Here is a 24,689-nt window from a genome sequence, read left to right on the forward strand (position 1 = left end):
CGGAAAGGGGGCATGTGCGGGATCAACGTTCATTGCATGAACGTTGTTTCGAGACCTTTCGTAATTAGGTAAGAATTAAAATTTTTAAAACCATTAGGAAGATCAGATCTTCACCTTGCGCGGGTAGATGATCACCGCAAATCTGAAATCGTGGTTTTCGGAAGAGGGTTCGCTTGAAGCCGTTCAAACGTCCGGCCTCTACGGGTATCCACACGAAGTAGAGGACCGATCAAATCTTTCTTGTCTTCCCGGGGTGCTAGCTCCCTTGCAAAGACTTCTTTTGATGGCTGATCTCCTCTCTTTCAATCAACTCTTGATTGCACTTGAGAGGAGGAAGAAGAAGGATGAAGAAGAGGAAGAAGATCAAAGCCCTTCGCAGCCTTCTTCTTTTCTCATGCGTTGAAGCCAAGAGGAGGAAGAAGGGATGTCGCCAAGCTCTTCTTTCCCTTGCACCTTGCTTGCGGTTGAACCAAGGGAGGAGAGGGGAGGGTGGCGGCAGCAAGAGGAGGGCTTCAAGTGCATTAGGGCGCCGGCCCCTTGCCTCCTCTTATATAGCCATCTAGGGCTCCTACAATCTAGGAGCCCTAGAGTTAATTCCATAAGAAGGGGGCGCCGGCCCCTCTCTTCATGCCGCACACAAGGAGAGGAGAAGGGGCGTGATCCCTCCTTCTTGTGATGCCCTAATCCTCCTCTAAGGAGGATTAGGTGTCCCTCTTATGGCTAAGTCCTAATCCTATTAGGCTTTAACCAAATCATGAATCAATTGGGTTCAATCCATGCTAGTCCTAATTCTATTAGAACTTGAATGAACCATGACCCAATTGAACTCTTCAATCCTAATCCAATTAGGAGTCATGTTGATTCATTAGATTAATAATTAATTTAGACTTAAGGAATCCTAATCCAATTGGGATGTATTTAAATTTTAGTCCTAATCCAATTAGGACTCTATTTGAATCCGAAGTCCTAATCCAATTAGGATTTCTAGGAATCCTACTCCAAGTAGGAATCCAATTTTAATTCAAAATTTCTAATCTCATTAGGGTTGTAGGAATCCCAGTCCTACTCCAACTAGGATTCCCAGTCCTAATCCAATTAGGACTCCAGGAATCCTACCCGAAGTAGGATTTGTGTTTAAGTCCAATTAATTAATTTCCTTTGTTCCTTCTTCAACCGAATATCAATCGAATTGATTACTCGTGATTTATAATCACTATTCAACCATCGGATCGGTCAATACTTCTAGTGTGTGTGACCCCATAGGTTCTACTCTGACTGGTAGTGAGATATATTATGATCTCTATCACAATATCATTGAAAACTCCTTTCAATGGGTTGGAACGATTCCAACTCAACTCATTAGGGTTTATCGATCATCAAGATAATCCCTATGAGTCCCACCATCCACCAATGATACCTAGCAGCATGTAGTGGCTACCCAGTAGAATAGAAAGATGAACCTCTAGGTACAGTTAACATGTGATACAGTCCTACTATCGTGGATCCCTACAGGACGGAGGTCATGGACAACTCGTCAAACCCCATCGTCTGTCATATGTCAAGATTTATTCGACTTGAGTTCGATAGTGGAAAACTCTTTTTCCACTTTATATTACTGCCCTGGCCAAGGTCTTAGAACTCAGTCTAACAAATCACATAGGATCACTCCTCTTCTATCAAGGTCGATAGATTCCTTATAGGTGCATACCCTACTCCTACAGTGAACTTACTGCAGCCAATCTACACTGCATGGACCCATATGGCTAGAGACCATGTATGTGTGCAGTCAAACTACAATAACCTCACTGTGAGTAGCCGAAGCACCGCAGGTCAAAGGACCAGTCACACTACTGCAACATCAAGCAAGTCACTGACGAGTGGATAGACATCCAAGTGACTTCTTGTTTTGGTCACGCTTAGTACCCTTGTTCTCTAACAAGCATCTGCACTATCACTTCAGTGTCCCTACACTGTGGACTCAAGTCTCGTCCATCCAGAAGAAAAGTGATCTGTGCACTGATCGGATCGATCACCGTCCTCGTGATGATCCATTGATCAGGAGCATTTAGAAATTAATCACCAATGATACATGGCTCAAATTCTCAACTCTTGAGAATATGTATCATCATCTTATTAATTCCTTGGACGATTCATAGATACATAAATAATATGAATGAAAAGATGCCTTTTATTTATTCAATAATAAACAGTCAAGTACAAAATTATGTCCCTAGAATCAACAATGTGTCAGCCAAATTGGCTTCTAGGGCATACATCTAACAATCTCCCACTTGCACTAAAGCCAATTGGTCATATATCTTAGGCCCATCTTCTCAAGATGGGCTTCAGTCTTTTGCTGACTCAGCTGCTTAGTGAACGGGTCCGCCACGTTATCCGCGGAGTCTACTCTCTGCACCTTTACATATTTCTTCTCAACATAGTCGCGTATGAGATGGAAGCGCCGCTCTATATGCTTAGACTTCTGATGAGACCTTGGCTCCTTAGCAAGGGCTATGGCGCCCTTATTATCGTAGTAGAGTGTTATGGCATCTGATGTCATCACGTCCAACTCTGCAATAAATTTCTTGAACCAGAAGCCTTCCTTAGCAGCTTCAGAGGCGGCGATGTATTCAGCTTCCATAGTAGAATCAGCAATGATTGGTTGTTTAGAACTCTTCCAATCTACCGTACCACCATTGCACAAGAACACATATCCAGATGTTGACTTCCTATCATCGACATCAGTCATGAAGTCTGAATCTGTGTACCCTTCTACCTTTAACTCTGATGATCCTCCAAAAACCAAGAATAAATCTTTAGTTCTTCTCAAGTACTTAAGAATATTCTTCACAGTTGTCCAGTGTTCTTCACCTGGATTCGACTGATATCTGCTTGTGACACTCACAGCAAGAGCTATATCAGGTCGTGTACACAGCATGGCATACATGAGGCTTCCTATTGCCGATGCATAGGGAATCTTGCTCATGCGTTGAATCTCTTCAGATGTGTTGGGGCACATCTTCTTGGAGAGATGAATTCCATGCCTAAGGGGTAAGAGACCCCTCTTGGAGTTTTCCATGCTGAACCTCTTCAGCACCTCCTCTATGTACATTTTCTGTGAAAGGCCAAGCATTCTTTTAGATCTATCTCTATAGACCTTTATTCCCAAAATATAGGATGCTTCTCCAAGGTCTTTCATGGAGAATTCTTTTGACAACCAGACCTTGACCGAGGTTAGCATGGGAATATCATTCCCAATCAGGAAAATGTCATCTACGTACAGTACGAGAAAAACGACAGCACTCCCACTAACCTTTTTGTAAACACACGGTTCCTCTTCGTTTTTGATGAAATCAAACATTTTGATTGCGTCATCGAAACGAGTGTTCCAACTCCGAGATGCTTGCTTTAGTCCATAGATGGACCTTTGCAGCTTGCAGACCTTGTGATCTCCATCACTGGAAGTGAAACCCAAAGGCTGTTCCATATAGATATCTTAATTAAGATATCCATTCAGGAAAGCAGTTTTCATATCCATCTGCCAGATTTCATAATCATGAAATGCTGCAATGGCAAGCAATGTTCGGATGGATTTTAGCATGGCTACAGGTGAAAAGGTCTCCTGATAGTCAATGCCCTCGCGCTGACTATACCCTTTTGCCACAAGCCTTGCCTTATAGGTCTCTACCTCTCCATCCGAACCTATCTTCCTTTTGTAGATCTATTTGCATCCAATAGGTACAATACCTTCTGATGGGTCTACTAAGGTCCAGACTTGGTTGGAATGCATGGAGTCTAACTCTGACTTCATAGCTTCCAGCCATTTCTCGGAATCGATATCAGATATCGCCTCGTTGTAGGTTTTGGGATCCTATATGTGATCCCTATCTCCCACTAGGAATATTTCCTCGGTATCCTCTTCTAGTATACCTAAGTATCTATCGGAAGGATGGAAGACCCTACTAGATCTACGAGGTGGTCGAGGGACATCGTGTACTGGCTCTTTATGAATGGGTTCTATAGGATCCATGACTCGTTGCTTTTCAGAGACTTTCTCTTCAAGCTCAATTTTCCTCCCACTGCCTCTATCAAGGATAAACTGATTTTCCAAGAAGATGGCATGACGGCTCACAAACACATTGTGATCCTCTGAGACGTAAAAATTGTATCCTAATGACTCTTTAGGATATCCTATAAAACGAGCACTTATGGTACTAGCCTCTAACTTGTCCGCCTGTAGTCTCTTGACGTGGGCCGGACATCCCCAAATCTTGAGATGACCCAGACTTGGTTTCTTACCATGCCATATCTCATACGGTGTGGTAGGAACGGATTTAGAGGGAACTCTATTCAATAAATAAATCACTGTGAGTAAGGCATCTCCCCAAAGGAACATAGGTAAATCAGTGAAGCTCATCATGGACCTGACCATGTCCAACAGGGTCCGATTTCTCCTCTCTGACACCCCGTTGAGTTGAGGTGTACCCGGAGGTGTCCATTGTGAGACTATGCCGTTTTCTTTGAGATAGTCCCGGAATTCCCCACTAAGGTATTCTCCTCCTCGATCTGATCGAAGAGCCTTAAAAGGTTTTCCGGTTTGTTTTTCTACTTCATTCTTGAACTCTTTGAACTTTTCAAAAGATTCAGACTTGTGTATCATAAGATACACATACCCATATCGTGAATAATCATCGGTAAAGGTAATGAAGTAAAAATAACATCCCCTGGCTAGCACATCGAATGGGCCACATACATCTGTATGTACTAGGGTAAGTATTTCAGTGGTCCTCTCCCCATGTCCTACAAAGGGCAGTCTAGCCATTTTTTCTCAAAGACAGGACTCGCAAACTGGATATGACTCGGAAGTCAATGAGCCTAAAAGCCCATCTTTATCCATTTTGTTCATTCTGTCTTCTCCAATATGGCCAAGCCTGAGGTGCCACAAATATCTTTGGTTTATCTCATCTCTAGATCTTTTGGATCCTTTGGCACTCACTTTTTGCTCGGTAATATTCACAGATACATCCATATGTAAATGATAGAGACTGTCGATCATGAAACCACATGCGACTATTTTATTTCTTAAATAAATAGAACAGCAGTTTTTGTCAAAAGTAAAAACATGACCTTCCTGTGCTAGACATGAAACAGAAATCAAATTTCTGCTAGCAGCAGGTACATAATAGCAGTCTCTAAGTAATAAACTAAATCCAGACGGTAGTCGCAGATGGTAGGTGCCCACAGCCACAGCAGCAACTTTTGCCCCATTGCCAACCCGAAGGGTTACCGCACCTTCCGCCAGCCTTCTACTTTCCTTTAGACCCTGCATGGTAGTGCACAAATGAGCACTAGAACCAGAATCTATAACCCAACTAGAAGTAGAAGAAACCGTTAGATTAGTTTCAATTATGAGCAAGTCTATACCTTCTGAAGGCGTGTCACCTTTCTTGTTCTTCAGGCTCTCGAGGTATGAAGGACAGTTTCTCTTCCAGTGGCCTTCGACATTGCAGTGGAAACATTTTCCTTTGTCGTTAGCCTTTTTCTTTTGAACTTCCTTCTTTGGCTTCTTGTCTTTCTTCTGCTTCTTAGCAGGCTTCTTTTTCTTCCAAGTAGACTTTCTCTTGGAACCAGAAGTCAACTCAGCAGCAAGGACATTGCCCCTTGAACCTTTCAAGGCTCCCTCAGCAGTTACCAACATGTTGATTAGTTCAGTCTTAGTGCATTGAATCTTATTCATGTGGTAGTTTACTATAAACTGACCAAATGAATCAGGAAGTGACTGTAGGATCAAATCCACTTGTAATTCCTTGTGCATGTCCATACCGAGCTTCTCAAGCTCCTCCAGGTCCTTGATCATGATCAGACCGTGATCATGGACAGACTGTCCCTCGCGCATCTTTGCTTTGAAAAGCCTCTTGGACACTTCAAAACGAGCTGTGCGACTCTGCTCACCATACAACTCTTGCAGGTGTGCCAGTATGTCCCTAGCAGTCTTCATATTTTCATGCTGGCATTGGAGTTCATTAGACATGGATGCCATCATATAGCATTTTACTCTAATGTCATCATCCAACCACTTTTTATGTATCTCACGTTGAACATCAGTAGGACGTGTTGGTAGTGTGGGGATATCTGAATCGAGTATGTAGCCTATTTTCTCACAGTCCAAAACAATTTTGAGATTTCTAAGCCAGTCTTTGTAATTGGCTCCGGTCAGTCGGTTGGTCTCAAGAATACGGGTCAAAGGGTTTGAAGCTGACATTGTATCTGCAGAGAGTAAAGATTCTAGTTATACTTTTGTACTTGATCCTAATCTGTTCTAAGGTCTTTTAGAACAAATATAACTCCCACTATTTTCTCGAATCCCTCACACTCCCCTGGTAGGGAAACAGAAATCCCACACGACTAGGGTTTCTAGTAGGTACTGCGGTCCCACCGATTTACATGCCACCTCACCTAACAGTTATTGGTGACACATAGATGGATGAGTGTACAACTCTTGTACAATGCTTCTCAAGCATGGTGCAGTGTAACTTGGTCTCTAAGCCATGAAGACCTCACCTAACAGTTATTGGTCCCATTTCTTAGTTAAGTCAGACCCACCGTATAACCGTAGGAATAAAGTCATCATTGGGTCCTCACCTAAAAGTTATTGGCGCCCAACCCCACCTTTACCCTACAACATCTCATGTCTATAGAGAGGTCCAGCCCCCCGATGCAACTTGACCACTGTGTCCAGCCGAGACAAATCAACATCAGAAAGGCCTTAGCAGCTCTACTACAGTGGAAGACCTATTGACTTAATATTGGTTAATCAGGTCTTAGTGTTTGCAACTTGAGCCCTTCATAAGAGGTAATCGAACAATTGGCCAGGTAAGCAGGTGGGAGGCTCCCCTTACTCAGAGAGTAAGGTCCTAATTAAGTAACCACCTTTTATGCTTTCCTAGACACCAATTAGATCAATTAATCTAATATGACTTGCTCATGTCGGTTCACTCTCGACTTGATTGAGGAGGTTTTGATTTAGGTCTCAATTGAGTTTGCTACATCACATGTAAACCTATCTACCCGACTCGCATTCACATCACATGCAAACGGCACATCACAGGCAGTTGTAATCGCAGCATCAAATTAAAGCTAAACTTTAAATAGGTGATGATCATGGATTCTAGTTAGGTCGTATTACAAGCACATGCACGTCAATCGATCAACTAGTCTTCAACTCTTGAATTGGTTCCAAGCCTCCTTGATTCGATCCTTGACCAACTCTTGATCCAATCGCCATCAACCGCTTAGACCCCTGTTCATCTCATGCATCGTCTTCGACTTGATCGTTGACGTACATCACATCACAGAAATACAACCAGATGTAAAATAAAAATAAAATAAATTACATCTCCTTTTAGGAGGCACGCAAGCCTCTCAAAACATCAAATAAGATGCATGCAAGCATCTGAAAAATTACATAACATCGCAGATCACATCGCAGGTCATTACATTTGATACCAAAAGGGTTTGAATCCTATGATCATCACCATATGTAACAATTATAATTTTTAGATCTGAAAACTAACTGATTATGTCATGACATAGGTTGCTGATCATGCTAATCATGATTCTAAACTTTGTAATCTCATTAACAATGCAATTAGAACCATCATTTTATCACATAAAAATCAGCATGCAAAAATCAGCACCCCTGAAAAATCTGCATGCAGAAATTTTCAGCATGCATGATCATTCAATTTTCAGATCTAATAAGCCTTTAGATATTTAATTCTTACCTTAATCTACGAAGCCTAGGCTCTGATACCACTGTTGGGAACCCGCCCATGCCGCTGATATTTCAAAACAAAAATCAGATGGCAGCGGAAAGGGGGCATGTGCGGGATCAACGTTCATTGCATGAACGTTGTTTCGAGACCTTTCGTAATTAGGTAAAAATTAAAACTTTTAAAACCATTAGGAAGATCAGATCTTCACCTTGCGCGGGTAGATGATCACCGCAAATCTGAATTCGTGGTTTTCAGAAGAGGGTTCGCTTGAAGCCGTTCAAACATCCGGCCTCTACGGGTATCCACACGAAGTAGAGGACCGATCAAATCTTTCTTGTCTTCCCGGGGTGCTAGCTCCCTTGCAAAGACTTCTTTTGATGGCTGATCTCCTCTCTTTCAATCAACTCTTGATTGCACTTGAGAGGAGGAAGAAGAAGGATGAAGAAGAGGAAGAAGATCAAAGCCCTTCGCAGCCTTCTTCTTTTCTCATGCGTTGAAGCCAAGAGGAAGAAGAAGGGATGTCGCCAAGCTCTTCTTTCCCTTGCACCTTGCTTGCGGTTGAACCAAGGGAGGAGAGGGGAGGGTGGCGGCAGCAAGAGGAGGGCTTCAAGTGCATTAGGGCGCCGGCCCCTTGCCTCCTCTTATATAGCCATCTAGGGCTCCTACAATCTAGGAGCCCTAGAGTTAATTCCATAAGAAGGGGGCGCCGGCCCCTCTCTTCATGCCGCACACAAGGAGAGGAGAAGGGGCGTGATCCCTCCTTCTTGTGATGCCCTAATCCTCCTCTAAGGAGGATTAGGTGTCCCTCTTATGGCTAAGTCCTAATCCTATTAGGCTTTAACCAAATCATGAATCAATTGGGTTCAATCCATGCTAGTCCTAATTCTATTAGAACTTGAATGAACCATGACCCAATTGAACTCTTCAATCCTAATCCAATTAGGAGTCATGTTGATTCATTAGATTAATAATTAATTTAGACTTAAGGAATCCTAATCCAATTGGGATGTATTTAAATTTTAGTCCTAATCCAATTAGGACTCTATTTGAATCCGAAGTCCTAATCCAATTAGGATTTCTAGAAATCCTACTCCAAGTAGGAATCCAATTTTAATTCAAAATTCCTAATCTCATTAGGGTTGTAGGAATCCTATTCCAAGTAGGAATCCCAGTCCTACTCCAACTAGGATTCCCAGTCCTAATCCAATTAGGACTCCAGGAATCCTACCCGAAGTAGGATTTGTGTTTAAGTCCAATTAATTAATTCCCTTTGTTCCTTCTTCAACCGAATATCAATCGAATTGATTTCTCATGATTTATAATCACTATTCAACCATCGGATCGGTCAATACTTCTAGTGTGTGTGACCCCATAGGTTCTACTCTGACTGGTAGTGAGATATATTATGATCTCTATCACAATATCATTGAAAACTCCTTTCAATGGGTTGGAACGATTCCAACTCAACTCATTAGGGTTTATCGATCATCAAGATAATCCCTATGAGTCCCACCATCCACCAGTGACACCTAGCAGCATGTAGTGGCTACCCAGTAGAATAGAAAGATGAACCTCTAGGTGCAGTTAACATGTGATACAGTCCTACTATCGTGGATCCCTACAGGACGGAGGTCATGGACAACTCGTCAAACCCCATCGTCTGTCATATGTCAAGATTTATTCGACTTGAGTTCGATAGTGGAAAACTCTTTTTCCACTTTATATTACTGCCCTGGCCAAGGTCTTAGAACTCAGTCTAACAAATCACATAGGATCACTCCTCTTCTATCAAGGTCGATAGATTCCTTATAGGTGCATACCCTACTCCTACAGTGAACTTACTGCAGCCAATCTACACTGCATGGACCCATATGGCTAGAGACCATGTATGTGTGCAGTCAAACTACAATAACCTCACTGTGAGTAGTCGAAGCACCGCAGGTCAAAGGACCAGTCACACTACTGCAACATCAAGCAAGTCACTGACGAGTGGATAGACATCCAAGTGACTTCTTGTCTTGGTCACACTCAGTACCCTTGTTCTCTAACAAGCACCTGCACTATCACTTCAGTGTCCCTACACTGTGGACTCAAGTCTCGTCCATCCAGAAGGAAAGTGATCTGTGCACTGATCGGATCGATCACCGTCCTCGTGATGATCCATTGATCAGGAGCATTTAGAAATTAATCACCAATGATACATGGCTCAAATTCTCAACTCTTGAGAATATGTATCATCATCTTATTAATTCCTTGGACGATTCATAGACACATAAATAATATGAATGAAAAGATGCCTTTTATTTATTCAATAATAAACAGTCAAGTACAAAATTATGTCCCTAGAATCAATAATGTGTCAGCTAAATTGGCTTCTAGGGCATACATCTAACACCCTTTGCGTTTTCTAGTCCTAAGTTACAGCAGGATATCAGCTTTCTTAGATCTATTTGTCTTTGGTAATATTATTGTAATGCCTAATTTTTCTTCACTATTTTGTGCTTGTAATCTATATATTAGAAATGTCTACTTTATTTCATCTTCTCATGAAATGAATTGATGAGAAATTACTATCTTGTTTACTTAAAAATGAATAAACAAATAGAAAGTTAAAAAAATTATGCATTCATCAAATACGTTGAAGCTCCATCATTCTACATAAGCTAAGTCCCACCAAACCCTCATTCCTTGATATGTCTTTTTAGGTTATAGACTTCTCTAACTCATTAAGTGTTTGCCACTTAGTATGACAAATTTTTGATGCGAGTTCGATGTTTGATTTGCTTGTGATGCAGCTTATCATGATGATGGATGTGGCTGTACAAGTGATGATACTGACTAAACCCGTTAAAACCCTGTGGTGAGTCTTTTATCTGGAAATATATGTTCTTCATCTTAATAACTTAACTCACATTGGTAGATAACATCAACTATAGGGTGTGTTTGGTTCATGATCAAAATCAGAATTGGTATTAGAATCGGAATGAATTGAAATAGGAATCAAAATGATCATATTCTCTGATGCAGTTGGTTCGTGACTGGAAGCAGAATTGAAATGGAATTTGAATATTGGATGAGAGTCTAGATTAGATTATGGGGATTGGGGCATAATTTCTATTTTCCTGTGAAACCAAAATAAGAATGAGTCCCCCTAACCAAACAGCCGAAGTGAGAGTCACTCCTTCCCATTCCCATTAAAGAGCCGAAGTCCCTCCAACGAAATATACCTGTAATGTCAATTTTGCTGCATTGAATTGGATTTTCAGCCCTTGTTTCAGAATGGTGAGAATGATGCCTTTGAATTGCAGTACTTTTCTCCATGCATGCATATCGCCCATGGAGATCTTCTGCCAACCAAAGGTTTTCTGAGGTCAAACGGCATAGCCTTAATCATGTTTTGAGGTTTCCTGTTACCAACAACGCAGTTTTCATTTCATACTATGCTGATATTTTCTCCACATCTGCTTTTAGTAGAACAGGCAGTCCAGAAGTCCATATCATTAGGTTCAAGTTGGTGGTTACACCCAAATTATTTGTAGTTTGAAAATCTAATGGCAATAATCAATGCAGAATTGTAAGCTAATGAAAGATTCTCACTATTTTGAGGTATATTTTTTGCTTGGATCTATAGAAAAAAGTTGGAAACAGTACTTTGCTCGAACTTTACTGCGACCAGGATAAGTTAATTTCTTGACTCAAATATCTCATTCATGTCATTCATATCCTAGATCAAATTTGACAGCCTCTTATTTTCACCTAAAACAAATTAAGGAAGCAACAGCTAGCATTAAAAGAGGATGTAGTGCTCCCCAAGAAGACTGAGAAGCTGGACTCATTAAGCCAGCAAGCTGGTCGATCAGTGCCTCCTGTATAAACTTAATTGGATGCTAAATTTTAAGTGATTACACAATTTCGTAATAGATCCCTATGTTATATGTCCATATTACTTTGCATCATCTTCTAAATCCTACTTCAGGGATGTGAACAATCAGCACAACTCCTATTTTGCTTTGCACATTTATAGTAGATTTGTGCATACCATAGGGCTTCACAAATGGTTAGACATTCACTAGAAGTCAAGAAGAAAATACAGGGTTGCACCACAAACAAATTCTGGAGTAGTCGCAATCATCATGAGCCAGGACAAGAGCATTGAACATATGTGATGTCATTATTTCACAACACCATTGTTACAGGGTCTCGAAGAATTTCTGAGTTATATGTGACAAACTAGAAGTCCTTAGATGTCATAACACATATTTCTAAAAGAAAAGTGCCTCCACAACCAGATACCTAATACATAAGCTATGAACAGCAGTAGAGAGTAAACATATTCAGAAAGCCAGATCTTTGAAAAGAGCATTTTTTAGGAGTCAAAGTTGACGGCACCTGCAGGAGTGAATTTTTTCAGTGCAAGCAAGTGTTTTGACCTGTGAGCATTGGATGTCACCCTTCAGCCAAGCACTTCCAGTCTGGTTTCAACATATCTGACAGAAACTCCTGCAGGTTCAATGGCTAGCTTTAATTTCTTCATCAACTTGATATCTTCTAAAGCTATGGAGCAATTCCGGGAACCAGAGGCACAGCAGGCTTTGGCTTCTTTATTTTATCAACCATGACAGCTTGGGTCATTAGAACCATCCCAGCTACAGAAGCTGCATTCTGGAGTGCACACCTTGAAACTTTGCATGGATCTACCACACCCGATTTGAGAAGGTCTTCGAACTCATTGGTCATTGCATTATATCCAATCCGCCAGCCAGTCGCAAGAAGCTTTTCCACGACAACTGAACCATCAACTCCTGCATTGTGGGCTATTGATGAAGCCGGTACAAGGAGTGCCTGAAAGTCCAGAAAGCCTTTTGGTTACAAAGCAAATTCCTCTTGAGGACTGCTATGACTCTTAAACGCCATAAACTACCTTCAGTGGCTACTAGTGTTTGTAGGAACCAAGGTCTGCAATCTTGGACCACATCGCCTGCTATGGGGCATACTGTACCAGTAGGGTAACAAGACTCGGTACGCCAGTGTACCGGTTGGGCACCCATATAAGGCAGGGCTCGGTACCAAGAGTGCAGACCTTGGTAGGAACATATTGCAAGTCAGAGTGATGTAATTTCCACAGTGACAAGAATTAAAACTTTTGGAAGCAGATGATGACTAAAACAGTATAGCATGATTTACCCAAAGTATATCAATACAGTAAACTAACTTTACTTCTCATTACAAGTAAATATATGGATATTTAAGCAAAACTTTATTCTACGCAATCTTTCAATGGGCATTTAAATGAATGGTAAAGTAGATAATAAGGAAAATGATGCACAAGTTAAAATGGAAACATTGATCATCAAATGGAAGCAAAGGAGAACATTCAGCATGTTGAGCCATGAAGCATAAGAGATGGACTTGTCATGGCAAGAAATGCAGATGCAACATGGGCAGCTATATTGGAACATCTTCTTCAAGATGTCTGCGAATCATCAGTGCAATTTCAAGATTTTTATCATTTTAGCCACCTACTGCATAGCGCAGCTGACATCAGACTGGTTTGCAAAGAAGTAGCAAGCAGACAAGCATCAGCAGATGACGCAGAGATTTCATGCCAGAACTCATGGAATTGGCTTAGATGGGCCTCATAACAAATTGGATTGTCAGTGTGATAACGTTAACCACACTTCTTCAGGGAAGAAAACAAGAAACATGCATTACTGGCTCATCATTAGTTGAATTTGCCTAGTTGATATCGTATTATAGAGTGCATGAGGGTAGAATCACTCGTGGTTTTAATCCTATTATATATGATTCAGATCACAATTAGATCAAAGCGTAAACCAATTTATGTTCTGTAATAGAACATAATTAAACATGTCAATAAAGGAAATAATTCAATTTTATAGAACATAATCTTGCATTTTCAATTTTAACTCAGATTTTATTATTAATGACTTAGTGTCAGAAAACACTTCAAATAATTCAATGAAACAACTTGTGTACTTCATTGAAATTTTGTGCATCTCATCCCATGAGTTTCTTATGGCTACTTCACACTGTCATTCATAATCATTTCAGGTTTACCACCATGAAAATTACATGGTTCCTGGACAGACACCTATGACAGTTGATACCCATAACGAAACTAATCTATATCATAAATTAAGAAAAGAGAGGCATCCATAAACCCTTTTCTCAGCTAATGTGCTGGTGTGAAACAGTATAGTTACAGATCTGGCTAGTTAAACACAACTTAAAATAAGAGTTGAGTTGCCATTAGCCAACTTGCCTTGCCTCCAATTCTTCAGAAATGTAAAAGAACTGAGCAAAATTTACCGTTACTGGATGTCAATTGCTGAAGATAGTATTTTAGAGTCAAGTTACATCAAAGTGGCACTTAAAAAATAGGAGACAAAAATCAAGCAGAAACTTTAGAGAGAGAATGGGCATAAAGTCATAAACCCTGTAGATGGATGTGGGGAGTCTCTACTTTCTAGATGAAGTAATAACTCAGAAGTTGTGCATGGAATGTCATCTATACCCCATCATAAATACTGTCGTGGCCACCAACTCTGAATGTTTACCCAATGAGAAAAAGTTAAAAGCTTCAGATGATCTTGTCCAGGCAACCAATTACTATACCAAGGAAATCACTTCTCAAGGAAATCAAGTTCTCTCTGTTGGATATTGAAGGACATCAGATTGATGCAAAACCTAGTTCTGATTATCTCAGACAACTAGCATTCAAGTAAAAATAGGAGCAGCACATACAAAACACAATGTGGAACATCTTATTTAATAAATATATTGAAATAACCATTTTAGTACAGAGGAAATACAGAGTATGCCCACAGCCATACTGTATTCTCGTTTACACACATGACAGCTACATGGGACATATGCAATGGACATGTACACAGATGAGAAGGCTCAGGCTAGAACATCGCAGCTGTGACACCCGAATATTCTTGTTAAATGTAATTAACATCACAATTAGGTTTCTGAAACATAGTTGAAGTATAAAAAGAAAAGCATCTTAATCTAGTTTTGAACTTCCATATGTGGCCTATCAGCAAGTATTTAAGTTGACTATTGCGTCATCCATAATTCTTAATTTTAATCGGTCCACCACTGCTAATAGCAACAAAGATTTATATCAGCAATCAAACAGAGACACTTAATGCTGCAAAATCATAATTCTTAGTCTAGTATGTGTCTCATGTTTCGGATGAAGAGAAAAAATAAATCTGTTAGTAATGTGCGTGCTATGTATCATGTATAGGATCATTGACCTGAAATTTAACCACCATCAAAGTTTCCAATTTGATGTCTCAAAGTTCAGGTCCTACAGGATTGCGAATTTCCAATAAGACATGCACTCTCTTGCATGCTACCTACTACCGTCTACTATGTTTGGGATATGTTGTATTCTTTATAGGTAAAAGAAATCTAAGCTGAACACAGAACAGTAACTGATACATTTTTGAAGCAACTTTTATAAAGAATTGAAAAATGACATAACATATGCAAAAACTAAGAAGAAACTAGACCTTTCCAATTATGTCAGCACCAATCTTCTCTTCTGGGTCTTCAATCTTTTGTATTATGGCAGCAATATGCTTTGATAACTGTACAAATGTTGCCCCTCCACCTGGTGCTATACCCTCATCTAGTGCAGCAGAAATCGCGTTCTTCGCATCCTCAATTCTAAGTTTCCTATCCTCAAGTTCAGCCTCAGTGTGTGCCCCTACCTATATATCATTTGCATTCTTCAGAATCCACAGCAATGCCCTAAAAAGTATGACCAGAGCTAGTATTTAAATGGTCCCAGCAGGTCAGTTTTACACAACGCAGCTATATGTATAATTAAATAACAGTGCTGATTGAAGTATGAAATAGAGAAAAGAAAACAGCAGACCTTGATCACAGCTACACCACTTGAGAGTTTTGCTACCCTCTCAGAAAGCTTCCTTGATAGGTAGGCACTATCTGTTTCAGCCAAATCTTTCTTTATTTGTGAAATTCTTGCCTGAATCTCAGCTCTCATAGATGGGTCGGCAACAATGGTTGTTGAGTTACTTGTTATAGTTATCTTCTGAGCAATACCTAGCTGGTCTGAGGTTACACCACTAAGCGTCAAGCCCAAGTCACTAGCAAGAAAATCACCACCTGGTTTTCCAAGTAAGTGTAAGCACAAGTAAAATCTGAGGTCTGGATTAACTAGCAAACGACCTACATAGCAGAAATTAAGGCAGCCACATTACAAATGCATGAGATGAAAAAACATGAAAATTTACAACACCATGGGACCAACAACGTGATAAATATTAAGCACCAAGTTTAGGAACTCTAAGAAACAAGCAAGCCACAGATTACAGCATAAAACAACTGTTCCCAGCAGTAAATGAGTTTAGACACCCTTTTGTGATATTTTTGGTGATATTGTCCACACAAAAATTGGCTACAAATCATGCAGTTTGATCACTGCACAAGTCCGAGATCAGTTTCTAAGCAGACTAGGCATGTACATGAATTTTTAAACAAAAGAATTCCATTTTCTGTTGCATCTTAGAGTTAATGATTGTATGAAACTCAAAAGAAAAATGGAAAATTCATCATGAAAATAGTTATATACCAATTACCGAAACTGCATGAAAGCTCACCTGTCATGAGAGCAATATCTTGCAGAAGAGCCTTCTTTCCTTCACCAAACCCTGGACACTTGACAGCTGCTACATTTAAAATTCCTCTCAGCTTGTTAAGGACCAATGTTGCCAGCACCTCACTTGAGATATCCTCAGCAATTATTAATAATGGAACACTCAATTGAGTAGACTTTTCTAACAGAGGGATGATGTCTTTAATATTTGTCACCTTTTGATCGGATACTAGAATTTTAGCATTCTGAAACTCCACAATTGATTTATCCTGGTTTGTGATGAAGTGCGGTGACATATAGCCCTTGTCTATCTGAATAAAACATAAATGGGTGTTAATGATACATAAATTTAAAACAAAATATAAACAATTCATTTCGATTACCTTCATTCCTTCCTGAACCTCGATAATAGTATCAAAAGATGATGATGATTCAATCGTGATCACTCCATCAGGACCAATCTGATCTGTAGCCTCAGCAATAAGATCCCCAATAAAGCCATCATTTCCAGCAGATATTGCAGCTACAGCTGGCCAAAATGAAAAAAAAAATGAGTTTCATGAATTTATGGGTTCTTTTCTAAAAATCCATAAGAAAAGGAAGGATACCTTTTATATCCTCCTTCCCACTTACAGGACTGCAGTTACTCCTCAAGATCTGGATCAGTTCATAAACAGTTTTATCAATACCCTTTTTCAAAGAGACCGGGTTAGCCCCAGAAGCAACTGCCAACAATCCTAGTTTGATCATTTCTCGAGCTAAAACAATTGCCGTGGTGGTCCCATCACCTGCAGAGTCATTTGTCTTGCATGCTACCTATTTCATAAAGTTCGGTAGATAGAAACAACTCAGAAAAGTTTTACATGGAAGCAATTATCCATATCCTGAGAAAAATATGCTGCATTGAATGACCTCTCGAATTAGCATTGCACCAGCATTTTCAATTGCATCAGAAAGTTCAATAGCCTGAGCAATTGTAACCCCATCATTGATCACTTTGGGTATTCCCGGTTCATCAAGGACAACATTACGCCCTGCATGGATAGCCTTGAAGATAGTTAGATAGTTTGAACAATAACCATGTCAAGAAAGTACTACGTACTTCTTCAAAGCAAACGATGTAAACAGAAGCTGATATATGACCATTCAAAAGTGACCAACGTCGATGGCCATTTACATGGCAAACAAGCTGATGGTCTCACCTATGACAACTACTGGACTTTTCACCATTTTTACCCTATTATACTTCATATTGGATGAAATATGATAAGTTTCCAAAAAACCTACTCAGATTGACTTGATGGAATAAGTGATATTTATTGGAGGGTACGAAAAGGGCTGACAGTGACCAATGTAGACCATTCATCAATACATGGAGCATAGCACCAGTCATTTTTAAATAAAAAACAGTTTGTGGGACTGGAAGAAAACAAAGTTTGTATTTAGGACCTGAAATCCTAATTTCAAAATACACTTTCCACCAACGAAAGGGGGATTCCTGAAGAGTTGGATACTCTAGGAAGTCCATGATTCACCTCTGGTGATCCACTTGATTTTCTTATGCATAATAACAAAAGATTTTGAATGGAAAGGAAAACAAATGAAAAGTTAAGAATTGACTTATGATGTAATGCATGACAACACAATTAACACAATTAAATGACAAGATGAAAATTTGAAAGCCACCAGCAACATTCGGACTCGCCTTCTACGATGTCTCAAATGAAAATTATCGGTGATTTGCTCACTCCATCTGTTAAAAACATTATTGCAAAATGTGATTGGAATATTAATGAAACAGGAGCACCACGAGCTCGGGAAAAAGATAGACCTTATATTTTTACGTCAAAAAGGAAAAAGCTAAGGTGGGTCATTTTACAAAGTGGCAATGCCATCTAAGTAAGTGATTTAGGAATATTTTTGATTACTGAAGAAGAGAGTAGCAGAAACAGAAAGACAAATATCTTTATATACAAACAAATCTTCAACTGGAACGTGAAGAAAAGCACCAGAATTCCTGATTATTTTCATGAAGGATGTTCATTTTTCTCAAAATAATTATGGACTGATCCAGGTCTAACAGCATACCACTTTTGCAACTGGAACAAACTTGCTAGACAGGTGCAGGATATTGCTATCTAAAGATTGAGTTAGGATGACATGCTTCACCCAGCAGTTATCTCAAGAACTTATATGGGATTGGCAGCTATAAAAAAATTTTCTATAACAAATGTTGAATGACAATTAAAGGTTGTATAACAATGCAACACATAATAGCATAAGAAACATGAACAGATTTCACAGTAGAATTCTGACAACATTGAAAAGATTAATGCACTGATAATATATTGTTGATGATTCAACCCTCTATCTTGTTAAATTTTGTATTGGTCATAGCATATAGGATGAGTTACCATGACCACTTCCACCCCTAATGCCAGACATTGGCACTCAATATGTCCTTGCTCATATAGGAAGTACCCAAGAACTATGGCATAACAATATATATCAAGAGTTAATGATACGAATGTTGCACTAGATCAACTTAAGTATTAATCATTAATAAATGCTTTAGAGTTCAAGTCAAATGGATCAAAGAGGGTCATCAAAGATAGTGGTTCAAGCAGCTTTTGTTGGTGGTATAAAAATATAATTGCATTCAACCATAAAACCTACAACATCAATATATTTTCAACAGCCCCTTACTCTAAACTAATATCGTAGACTAAATGGACATCATGTTTTTTATAACTATGGACACATTGCACGTCTACATCAAAGGAGAAACTACAAAACAGGACAGAAATTGAAGTAGCTGGCTGAATATATCCCACGATATATTAGGCTGGTGATTCCTGAGCAGATTAACAATTGTAATTGATAGTTTTCGTGCGCATAGAAAGGATCGTTAGCATGTAAGTACTTGGACTAAAAAAGAAATAAACATTATCAGATATATGAATTGTCAAGCATAGTCAAAGTTGAGCATTTTTTTGTAATAAATTATTCATGAATGTCACATCTGGAACCTCAGAACTCATCAAGGAAAGAACTCCTTTAAATGTGATAACCTAAGGTCTTGTACAATTGAAACCACTAGACTCTTATAAAATAAAAACGTGACTGCGACAAAATTATCTTCCCTCGATAAGCCCTCTATAATATTCACTTACAGTCGCCTGTTTCCCACAACTTAAGGAAAATGCCTCACCTTAACAAAACCATCAGAAGAATTGGTGCTCGCCCATAATTTCAACCAAAAGCTAATGCCACAACAGCTTAGAGATAAGAAAAGAAACACTATGATTCCAATCTTATCCCAAAATTCAAGACTAAGAAACCACCATCCCCACTAGGCCACATATTGAAATGAACAAATAAGCAAAGCAAAGAGATTATTATTAATATAAAAAACACAAACTTTATGAATAATGGCTAAGTTTTAAAGAAATAAAAGGTGATAATGAAATCCAATGCTGCAAGATAAAAGCTTAAACTTTTTGTATACCCAACAAATTTTTTTTTTTTGGAGAAGTTGATAAATACAGATAAATTAGAACGCGTTAACAGATGAATCAAAAACTGTAAAAATAAAAAAGCTTTCACTTTGTCGATAATCAATAAAATTTAAATGGATTGACGGCAACCAACAGAAGAATCCAATGCTTCCACATAAAAAGCAAACTTTGTGCGACACCAATAGATTTCAACCGGTTTAGAAGGCAAGAAAAGATAACCAGAAGTCATACCTTTGGGGTCCCAAGGTAACGGGCAACAGCATCAGCGAGTTTATCTATCCCAGCCTGCAATGCCTTTCTGCCAATCGTTTCCAAAAGATATCCTCTTTGGACCTGCTCTTACTCTAAAACTCCTACCCAGCGATGTAGATTTCTCGATGATATATGAACCCTTCTCTGTTCCCAACTCTCTGCGGATAAAAACACTAGAATTTTTTCAGTTTAAAAAAAGAGAGATTGAGAAAGAGGGAGAGAGATAGAGAGAGAGTAGTCACAGTAAAAGAGAGCTTTTCAGCAAAGAGAAGTATGGGAAGAGGAGGACAAAGCCAATTTGAGAGCCGTCGGAGAGCGCTCAGATGGAAGTGAAGGTTTGGGGAGGAAGAAAAAGGGTTTATTCCGTTTAAGCCCAGCGTTGACCGTGGGGCACACCGCTGGCTCGACTCCTGCATAGGGGCTGTAAATAGGTCGGTTACGAGTGACCCGGACCCCATTTTGTTCTTTGTCCGGTCTTAATTTTGAACCCATATCTAACTCAATAAAAATCGAGTTGAGTTGGGTCGGATCCACCTTTGTAATTTTGAGCTAATAGGTCATTGGGTCAGATCAAGTCCATAAATAACCTGGACCCAATTCCCAAAATTTTGGTTTGAGTCGGATCCGGGTCGGGTCCGACTCAAGTCCGGATTGGATCAGAGTCGCATCCAGTTCGAATCCAGGTCGAGTTCGGGTTGGATCAGAGTCGGATCCAGTTTGGATCAATCCATCCACGACTTCAGAACTTGTTTGCACTCCCGCGAGCCCAAATAATTTTATAGGTTCAGGTCAGATCTGGTCGTAGGATTGAATACCCAAAATTATCTAAATTTCAAATGGGTCGGGTTGAGTCTGAATTCGGTAAATCCAAATCCAACCCGAAAAATAGAACCGGTCTAATTTTAGGACCCGACCTGGCCTCATAGGTCCTCCAAAATGGATCTGATCGGATCTAAGCAAGTCGGTTCGGGTTGGATCGCGGGTCAACCCCGACCCATTTGCAGCCTTACTCCTACAGCGTCTCCCAGAAGATCAAAATCGCATTGCCAAAGCCTCGGCCTCTCCGCAAATAAATATTATATCAATCCATAAAATAATGTTTAATTCAATGATTAAAACATTGCTTTATTACGACAAATCGAAGCAAATGTTAGAAAAGCAAGAAAATTATATCCATAAATTTACTTGATCGAGGCGCAAGTTAATATACTTAATTGAGCTAAATATCAAAATTTATTTTGATTCATACTGAATTTGTCAAAGATAAGTTTTGAATATATGAAGGCCCATGAGAATAATGTTGGAATATTTTGAAAGATAGTTTAAAGAAGAAGATAAAGGAAATTAGCATTTCTAGAAATCAACTTAAATAAAGCAATTTCAACGTAAAAATTTATAATTCACTCACCTTGCTATACTAGATCACATTATGTAATGTAAATAGATTTGTTTCAAACTTATTAGGAACGATTTTTCTACATTGAGAAAGATGGCTTCAATTTGAGTTGGTAGCCTGCAAGTTAGGCGGTAATGGTGATTTAGCCTACCTATCTCTCGTTCTCTCTGTCATAGTTCTTCAAATCAACTTTCATAATATGTAAACCAAAATTCTCATGCAAATGTTGGTGCTACGCTTAAGGATTATATTCAATATCTCTTTTTAACAAGTCACTTAGTTTGCCAATTTTGCTGTAGGTGATGAAGGCCCTGTTTGGGGGAGCTGTTGGCAGTAGAGCTGTTGGAAGTAGAGCTGTTAGAAGTAGAGCTGTTGGAAGTAGAGCTTTTATAAAAAGCCGTTTGCTGTTTGGTAACTACATTTCTAAAGTGCTGTGGCACTTTAACATTTGTTTGGTAAACAAACTGAGAAAGTACTTTTGTATGACAAAATGACCATAAAGGACATCATTAGTATTATACAATAGTGCATAATAAATATATATATTAATACATAAATATATGATTAGTATAATATTAATGTAATGTAACATAATATTATTATAATATAGTACTATAATATTGTATACTATAGGATAATAATTTAAAAAATAATATTAAATTATTTAACATAACATAATATTATATTATATTATATTTATAGTATAATACAATAATAAATGTATAAAATATTATAATTATTAGTATAAATTAATTTTTTACTCTTTTGATGACCATTTATTTCTCTAAAAATTTTCTAACTAGGTGAAAAAATTGGTTAAATAATTTAATATTTTTATTTATTTATTATTTTATTCATTGAAATATATTTATTTATTATTTTATTTATTTATTTATTCATTCATTTATATACATATTTATTATTTATTTATTTTTTTTTTTTTTCTTTTTTTTTTTTTCTTTTTTTCTTCTCTTTTTTTTCTTCCTTTTCTTCTTTTTTTTTTCTTTCTTTTTTCTTTCTTCTTTTCCTTCCTCTCTTTCCTTCTTCTCCTTTCTTCTTCTCCCGCGAAGCCGCGGCGCCGGAAGGGGACCGGGCCGCGGGAGGGGGGCCGGGATGGCGGGCCGCGGCGCCGCGGGAGGAGGGGCTCGGGACGGGCCGGACAGCGGGCCCGACGGCCGCGGGGGAGGGGGCTCGGGAGGGGCTGGACGGCGGGCCCCGACGACCGCGGGTGGAGGGGGCTCGGGAGCGGCCGGGACGGCGTGCCGCGGCGACCGCGGGGGGGGGGGCTCGGAGGGGCCGGACGGCGGGCCCCGACGACCGCGGGGGGAGGGGCTCGGAGAGGCCGGACGGCGTGCCGCGGCGACCGCGGGGGAGGGGGGCTCGGAGGGGGCCGGGACGGCGTGCCGGCGACCGCGGGGGAGGGAGGGCCTCGGGAGGGGGCCGAGACGGCGGGCCGGGGGAGGCAGCGGCCATGGCGGCCCCTTCCTCCCCTTCCTTTTTTTTTTGGCTGTGTGGTGGGTCGCAGCGGCGGGGGCTCGGGTGGGCTGGGGGGCGGCCACGGGTGGCCGGCGTGGTGGCTGCCTCCCAAAAAAAAAAAAAAAAAGAGGAGGGCCGACGGCATTGAGGAGAAGGAGATAGAGAGGAAGAGAGAGAGAGAGAGAGGGGGAGGATGGTGAGAGAGAAGAGGGGTGGGATTGAGATTTTTGGGAGGAAAAAGAAACTTTTAAATGGGGGTATTTTGGTCAAAAATACAGCTTTCCGACAAAGCTGAAAACAGCGTTTTCGGAAAGCTCCAAAATTGAGCTTCTGCCAAAAAGCTGTTTTCAGCTTCCCGCAAAAGCTGAAACAGCTTCTTGGAAATTTTACCAAACACATTTTTTTCCCTAAAAGTACTTTTGGAGGCCAGAAAGTGCTTTTTGGCCCTCCAAAAGCTCCCCAAACAGGGCCGAACTACAAGTAGCTCGAGAGGGGATTTATCTTGCACTAGATTAAAGTAGATTTTTTCAAATATTTGATGGCTTCATGATTGTCCGTCGCCCAATTGGTTGTCTAGTATTGCCTACTTGACATTTGGACTTCACTTCAAACGTTTCATGCTCTACACTTCCCCCATATCTATTGTTATTTTATAACATTCAACTGCTGCTACTAATAGTTTAGAGGGGAAAAAAAAAGAAGAAGATGCTGTAACTTAATCATTAGTTGTTCCAAGTAATCAACTAAGAACTGACAATTTTCCCTTCTTTTATTGATTCATAAGAAAATGTTTCTAGTTTTTTGACCTCGATAAAATATAGTTCACTTGTCTTGAGGGAATTATTGATTTGCTCCAGTAACAACACCAACAACAATAATAACAATCCTTAGACCTGGTAACCAAATGCTCTGCTCTTGCCTCTGCTCCTACCATTGCTCCTGCTTCTTCCTCCTGTGTCACTACCTTTGCTTCCATCCCCGCCCACTCCACCTTCTATTTCCCTGCATCTTCCTTCATCAAGAGCACCACCCAGGCTCTACTAACACTCTCTAATCCTTATTAGCGATGAATCCTCCTCCCACACCAATGACTCCAATAGATAGTTTTCCATACCAGCAAATGCCGATGCAGACTTTCCAAGATGAGCAGCCACGCCTCTTACAATCTCTCCAACAGTTAGAAGTGCAATCTCCTAAAATCTTATTAGCGATGAATCCTCCTCCCACACCAATAACTCCAACGGCTAGTCTTCCAAACCAGCAAATACCAACGCAGATTTCCAAGATGAGCAGCCACGCCTCCTACAATCTCTCCAACAGCTAAAAGTATAATCTCCTAAAATCTCTCAATGGCTAGTCTTCCAAATTTTTCTTCCTAAAACCTTCCTAACTATCTCTTTCCTTTCTTATGTCAAGGCCTTGTAAATTGCTATGGTGCATATAAATGAAAACCCAGCCACGACTCTAAAAATGATTAAAAGAGTTCAACTTCAATACAATCTCTTGTTTTCTTTCTTTATGGCATCAAAGCCGCAAGGCTAACCCCATCATACAGATCCTCCTATTTTCTTAATTCCTCATCATACATATCCTCCTGTTGTTTTAATTCCTCATCAATG

At 39.8% G+C, this 24,689-nt stretch overlaps 1 pseudogene; it reads right to left on the bottom strand.

The window, feature by feature from the left end:
* Positions 1 to 11,921: 11,921 nt before the first annotated feature.
* Positions 11,922 to 17,511, bottom strand: LOC120107940 (annotated as a pseudogene).
* Positions 17,512 to 24,689: the final 7,178 nt, after the last annotated feature.

This window comes from Phoenix dactylifera, unplaced genomic scaffold (genome assembly GCF_009389715.1).
Source record: "Phoenix dactylifera cultivar Barhee BC4 unplaced genomic scaffold, palm_55x_up_171113_PBpolish2nd_filt_p 001085F, whole genome shotgun sequence".
NCBI lineage: Eukaryota > Viridiplantae > Streptophyta > Magnoliopsida > Arecales > Arecaceae > Phoenix > Phoenix dactylifera.